The sequence below is a fragment of the Hibiscus syriacus genome, unplaced genomic scaffold (assembly GCF_006381635.1).
Source record: "Hibiscus syriacus cultivar Baekdansim isolate YM2019G1 unplaced genomic scaffold, ASM638163v2 tig00109973_pilon, whole genome shotgun sequence".
NCBI lineage: Eukaryota > Viridiplantae > Streptophyta > Magnoliopsida > Malvales > Malvaceae > Hibiscus > Hibiscus syriacus.
The window spans coordinates 171,439-178,840 of record NW_024062544.1 but is presented as its reverse complement, the minus strand read 5'-3'; the positions used below and the strand labels follow the sequence as shown (position 1 = coordinate 178,840).

The window sequence follows — 7,402 nt, the reverse complement described above, 5'->3', positions numbered from 1 at the left end:
ATGTTCTTCATGGAACCTGATGTTAACTTTCAGTCTTGGGAGTAAAAATTTTCTTACAAGCCAAGTAGAAAACTTGAGTGCAAGACAATTAACAGTTCCAACTAGGAATATAAGATGAGTACAAATAGGTGTGTTTCCCCATCCTGAATGAAGGAATCATAGGTTTCAACTTCCATTGTATGTATTTCAACCTTTTTGAATTTAATTAAATTCCTCATTGGCTGCATCTTTTAACTGAAATACCCTAAACCTGTTTCAGAAAGCTCGGATCCTGATCTTGGTGGAGGTCCGAATCACCTTGGTTTGGCGTTTGGTAGGGTCTACGAAAATAGCCCATCCATGCAAAAACTTAGCATTCATTTCTTCTCTAGCCTTCTCAGCTTCTTCGATGGACTTTTATGTAACAAAACCGAACCCTTTTGACCTTCCAGTGGCTCTCTCTCTTATAATTTTGGCTGCAAGATCATTTGAAGCAATATATCTTGATGAAAGCAACACAAAAAAATTGTTGCAAGAAAGAAAACATAATTCCCAAAGACCAAATATAAAAAGAATTCCGACGACCAAATAAAAAAAGAAATGATGAGGGGAAAGGCTAAATTACCTTCAACAATCTGGCCGAATGGGTTAAATGCATCTTTAAACTGTTCATCTGTTGTTTCTTTTGAAAGACCTGTTTAATAGACACGGATATGGAGAGATTATGATAAAATAAAATAAAAAGTGTCAGCAGGCAGTGATGAAAGGAAACATAAAATAAAATTTAACAAGAAAGGCAAATAATGTCTACTTCTCTTATTGGTTACATTCCAGAGGAACATAACCACCTTGAGGATAAAAAGAGTAATTCTGACTAAAATTTGGAAGTGCCGTTGTGCACCAACTGTTGGAGAATCCATCTGTGAGTCAATTTGCCATTGAACTATAGAACTAGTGTTCCATCCCTATAATTTCTACCATCCATGCAGAGATTAGATGATCTCCCCATCCGAATTTTAACAATCTCAGATGTCGACCGAGTTCACCCAAAAATGGAAGATATGTTTTGAAGTCCAGAAATCAACTGAAGTGCCAGAGGGAACTACTGTGGGCACCTTGCACACCCCTTCTCCTATTTCTTGCTTGCTAAAGTAGTTATTTTAATTAATGCTAGCTTCTGATGCTGACTAAAGACCAAACCAGCTATTGCATTTCAAGGTCTCCTGAGGGTTGCTAAAAACCGGAATAGAAAATCCCTAAATTGAAACCTTGGTTGGAAATGTCCAAGGGCACATTGTATTGACCGAACACCATATCCACTACTACTAAAATACTTAAATCATTTGCCATTAGAGTAGGAATGTGATTGCAAAGCATGATCCATACAAGTGACAAGACAAATACTAAACTATTTTTGGAATGACTTATTAGCAGTGCAAAGCCAGAATTTGACTTTAGGAGGGTCCAGAATAAAACTAAAATTATTGGGGAACCAAAGGCGCCTGCCTGCCCCCTTGGTTCTCGCCTATTAATTAGGTAAAAAAAACTTTTAGCTCTTCTTCTATCAGAAATCGTAGTTATAATAATCAGGTCATGCCTGTAAAGCTTTTTGCGCTACATAACTGTATGCTTTATGTTTAATTCAATCAGTAATTTTCGCTCCCCAGCTATGTCACACCCCGATTTTAAATGAGAATTTAAAATCATTTTTTTTAATTTCAATTAAAGGATTAAATTGATTTTTTTTTGAAAATTTATGGGTCAATGTTCGAATTATAGGGAGTTCGGGGACTTGAACCGAATTTTTACCCATTTTTATACCCAATGAAAAATATATATTTACCCGATCGGTCTAACCCTGATTTTGTCCCCAAAATCAAACCCAAATCCCTAAACCCCCAATTCCCTTCTCCGCCGACCCCCCTTTACCGCCACATTCTATCACCGTCCGACCACCCCAGCTCGAGCCACCGCCACCAATAGACTCACTGTCAAACGGTGATCATAGCCCGACCTCTAGCCCGTCGTGTATCGCCACCGTTCACCGTGGAGGAGCCAAGAAAAGGCCGTCGAAAATCCCAGTCACCGAGTATATCATCGACGATTTCGACGTTGCCTTGCCTCACCGCCTGCACCATTGGATTCACCATCATCGTACGCTCAAAACCCGACCTGTTTTGTTCACCGTTGAAGCGTCGTCGCCAATCGCCGACATAGGTAAGTTACCAATCGGTTTTTGGTAATTTTGGTATGGTTTGATGATGATATTGAATTAATTTTGGGTGTAATTGAAGCATTGGTTGTATTGGGAGTAATCGGTCGGAGAAAATGGCCCCTGTCGCCGCCACACGCTGACAGTGCGCGTAAGGGTCTCTGGCCGGTCCAGGACTTTTTGTTGTAATGTTTTTATCTTTCGAACTCATTTAATTTGGGTGACATGTGCCTATGTTTTGAAAATACTACTTTTGTTACTAATGTTTGATTTGTCTCGATATTGATTTCGAAATATTTTATTTTTATGACTTTAATTTACTGAATTTGAGCTTTGATGCTATTAATTATATTTTTAAAATGTTTAATTATAAGTCGGATTTTAAGTTATCGAAGAATGGCTTTGAAAATTTTTATTGTAATATGTTAGATTTGGTCGTGACGCATAGGTCGGGTCTAGGGGGTTACAAGTTTTGGTATCAGAGATTTTGGTTTTCAAAACATCGGACTGTGAATGGGTCCAAACTGAAAATACGGTTTTGAAATGTTTTACAAAACAAGTCATGAAGGTCATGTCACCAAGTTTTTACGAGTTTAATTGTGTTCGGAACTCCTAGTGTCAATCTAACCCTAGGCTTTATCTTCTGTAGTAAATTGGAGAGCCACCAAGATGAGTGCTAGGAGTGGTCGTCGACCTGGCTGTGGGCGAGGTCTAGTAACTAGATTTGCAGACCCAGTAGATGAGATGCGTGTAGATCCCCCGCCTCCGATAGATGATCCTGCTCCTACGACCCCGACGAATCTGCCTTGTCTCTCTGGTATTGGTTTGACTACTCCGATTAGACGAGCGACCGTTGTTGAGCCTGAGTCTACTAGAGTTGTATTAAATGAGAATATCGGACGTCAATTTCTCTAGTTGATTCAGGGAGCGGCAGAGCTGCAGGTGTTGCACCCGAGGTCCCAATCTTTCAGACTTTTATTGTAAATGGAGTTAGGACTTTTAGTGGCCCTGATTGAGGTCAAGGATTGGCTCTGTGATACTAAGCGACATATGGATCAACTAGGTTTTGATCTGCAGTGACGTTATTTAGGAGTTGTCTCCATGTTGGACGGGAATGCCCATACTTTGTGGGAGTCTGTTGTCAGCAGTGTTCTGGTCGATCGTTTGACTTGGGATTTCTTCATGGAGCGCTTTAGGAACTGTTTTTTGGGATAGTGTTATCTAGCTCAGAGATGATAGCAATTTCAGGAGCTTGTTCAGGGAGATATGACCGTTTCTGAGTACGAGATCGAGTTCTTGATGTTATTAAAGTATGAACTCAGTCTGGTACCTACCGAGAGAGATAGGTGTCGGAAGTTTGCTTAGAGACTCCGGTACAAGTTGTGTCATCAGGTAGTTACTCATCAGGATGAGGTATTTTATGTTGTCGTCGGGAGAGTGAAAGACATGAAGGAAGTCGAGGCTTCAACACTTGATATTGATAGGGTAAATCGAGATCGATCTAGGAGGCCTTCTGGTCAATCTGTGCCTTCAGCACGCCCTGATAAAAGAACTCGTACTGCTGCTCATCAGATAAGTCATTCTGATTCGAGGCCTGCTTCTCTTCCACCTCCAGTAGCTAGTCGAGGTGATTCTTCATATTCCACTCTGAAATCGAGTTGCGAGTTCTGTGGAAATCGACACGGTGGAGAGTGTCGTAAGAAGATGAATACCTGTTTTCGTTGTGGATCCAGTAAACACTTCCTGAGGAATTGTCCGCATCCAACTCCTGTCGATCAGACACTTGCTCAGACTCCTATAAGTTCTTAGGCCTCTTTTCAGACTCCAACTAGGAGTCACAGTCAGGGTAAGACTTCCGAATTTGTTTCTAGGGTCGATAGTAGAGCACAGTCGCAGAGTATATGACCAACTATTTCTGAGGCTCGACAACCTGCCCTTGTTTATGCTACCCGACGTTCCAATGATCGAGTTGAGCCCGAGACTTCTGCAGGTATATTTATTATTGATTATGTTTCCTGTCATGCATGTCTTATAACACATTTCCTATGTTTGAGTTTCGTATCTTGAGACCACTCAGACTTTTGATTAAGGCACCGAGACCCTTGTTTTTGTTCTGAGTCTAATGAGATTCTTTGTTATCGTCAATAGAGTAATTAACCTTTATCCTATGAAGAACCCTTAGAGACCTATTTTTGTTTCCTATTCGAGTCTGGTGAATTTCAATGACGAAATTCTTTTAAGGGGAGGAGAGTTGTCACTCCTCAATTTTAAATGAGAAATTAAAATCATTTTTTTATTTTAATTAAAGGACTAAATTGATAATTTTTGGAAATTTATGGGTCAATGTCTGAATTATAGGGAGTTCAGGGACTTGAACTGAATTATTATCTATTTTTATACCCAATGAAAAATAAATTTACCTGATTGATTTAACCTCGATTTTGTCCCCAAAATTAAACCTAAATTCCTAAACCCCTAATTCTCTTCTCCGCTGACCCCCTTTACCACCACATTCTATCGTCGTCCAGCAACCCCAGCTCGAGCCACTGCCACCAATAGACTCACTGTCAAACGGTGATCATAACCTGACCCCTAGCCTGTCTTGTATCGTCGTCGTTCACCGTAGAGGAGCCAAGAAAATATCATCAAAAATCCTCGTCGTCGAGTATATCATCGACGATTTCGGCCGCCTCCGGCGTTGGCTTGCCTCACCGCCTGCACCATTGGATTCATTGTCGCCATGCGCTCAAAACCCAACCGATTTTATTCATCGTTGATGTGCTGTCACCGATCGTCGGCGTGGGTAAGTTACCAATCTATTTTTGGTAATTTTGGTATGGTTTGATGGTGATATTGGATTAGTTTTGGCTGTAATTGAAGCCTTGGTTATATTGAGAGTAATCGGCCGGAGAAAATGGCCCTGTCGCCGTCGCATGCGCCACCACGCGCTAGTAGTGCATGTGGGGGTCTCCGTCCGGTCTAGGAAATTTCTGGAACTAGTCCAGGCAGAACCAACCCACCTGCCCAACCCGAACCGCTTTGACCCGATCTGTCCCGTTGAATTTGGCTAGAGTTGATTGTTGATCGGTAAGATCGTTGACTTTGATCGGTCTCGTTGACTTTGTCTAAAAAAGTCAATTTTTTTGGGAAAAACCCTATTTTATGTTTTTCGATGTCCTAAGTCTGATTCCGAAGTCTGTTTTGCCAAATTCAAACCCAAAAGCCTCCGAATTGACCCGTAAACCTGAAAAATATATATTTATTTAAGTGAATGTATTCAATTAATTTAACCGAAGGGTCAAAGACTAATTATTATTATCGTATATTTAAGGTACTCGAGGATCTCCTGACCTTTCGACTGTTTGCCCATTTCCTCCCGATCCGCTCGTCCGCGAGAGCCCATGAATACTCATATAGTTCATAACCCTGTTAGATATTCTATTTTGAATATTATTTCGATTTATAACTTTGTTCTGATATAACCTAGGTTCTCGTTCAGCAGAAATGCGTAACGAATTCGATGCTCGTTAGATCTTCCAGACTGATACTTTTTGAGAAGCGTGTTCCTTGTGTGCAATATAATTGTTTTAAATATATGTTTGAAATATCATGTGCACATGATTGTTTTCTCTGATTCAAAAATATAATGTTTGATCTGATTTGACTACTGTATAATTTACCTGATTTGAAGTCTGATTCTTGATTTACTAAAATTTAAAGCATGATTGCCTGACTTATAATATTTGGTTACTGTTTTACTCAATTTATTATCTTTCTGAACTCTGATTTACTTCTACCTCTAGTTATTGTCTAAAAAATGTTTTTGTTCGAGGTATTCTGGATATGGTAAGAAGACTCTGGCATGTTCAATCGCTGTTGGTAATTCCTTGTATAGGTTCGACACCGATTAGTAATTCCTTATAGACCTTTGGGTAGGCTCTCAGGCCCAAGGTAATCCCTTAGGTTATACAATTATGGGGAACTGCATATGGTGCTCGGTTGGAGGGCGATTTTGAAATTTTAAACTAAAAACTCTACTGATATTTTAATTACTATAACTTGAATTGATTTTAAAAATATAACTATATGTTTTATTTCTGCATTGTTAGGACACACTGAGCTCCCTAGCTTACTCCCCCAAATTTCTCTCTTTCAGATACTTCTTTGATAGGCAACCATACATGGCACTTGGATGATCTACACATTCGTACAATGACTTTTTGTTGTAATGTTTTATCTTCCGAGCTACATTTAATTTGGGTGATATGTGCCTATGTTTTGAAAATACTGCTTTTGTTACTGATGTTAGATTTGCTTCGATACTGATTTCGAAATATTTTATTTTTATGACTTTAATTTACTAAATTTGAACTTTGATGCTATTAATTATATTTTTAAACATGTTTAATTATAAATCGGATTTTAATTTATCGAATAATGTCTTAGGAAATTTTTTAATGTAATCCGTTAGATCTGGTCGTGACGTATAGGTCGGGTCTAAGGGGTTACAAGTTATCTAATACCATAGTACTTAAGCACTTCCCCCTTATTTTATGAGATAGTTTTCATTTTCATGAAATTTTCTTTCACTTTTTCATTAGCCCAATGGAAAACATCAAGATTTTAAATAGAAAATTGAAGAAAGTAAAATGACAACCAAGGGAAAAGAAATAGATAAACAAAGGAAACGAGAGAATACCACTAATGAAGAGCTTCGGGGAAGTGAGTCGAATTTAGACGAAGCGAAGAGATCTGAGAACAAAGAGTGGAAGGTCCTATGAAGACGCGACGGAACCTGGAAGCTAAAGCCATCGGAACGGAGAAAGTTTATAGAGCTGAGGGCTTTGAAGAGAGATAACAATGGAACCTAGTAAGGGTAGGGTTTAAGGGTTTGTGTGTTAAAAAGGGTAAAACCACTTGTAGATATCCACAGGGGTGATTATCGAGCGAGTCGATCAACTCGTGCTTGTTAAAAAAGTTTGTTGCTCGACTTAGTTTGTTACTCGTTAAGCTCACTAAAATTTTGCTCAACTCGTTGCTCGTTAAACTCATAAAAATTTTTACCTTATTTTATTAACTATAGACAAAATCTACTAATACTATACAGAGTGAAGATACTAATTTTTACCCATTTGTATTTTTTATATTATTATTATTATTTTATTTCTTTTATTATTATTATTATTAAATAATTACAAATATCTTTGCAGG

The 7,402-nt window shown here is 38.7% G+C and overlaps 1 pseudogene; it reads right to left on the bottom strand.

Annotated features, from left to right (window-relative positions):
- Positions 1 to 255: 255 nt before the first annotated feature.
- On the bottom strand, positions 256 to 7,034 carry LOC120211603 (annotated as a pseudogene).
- Between the last annotated feature and the right edge of the window lie 368 nt (positions 7,035 to 7,402).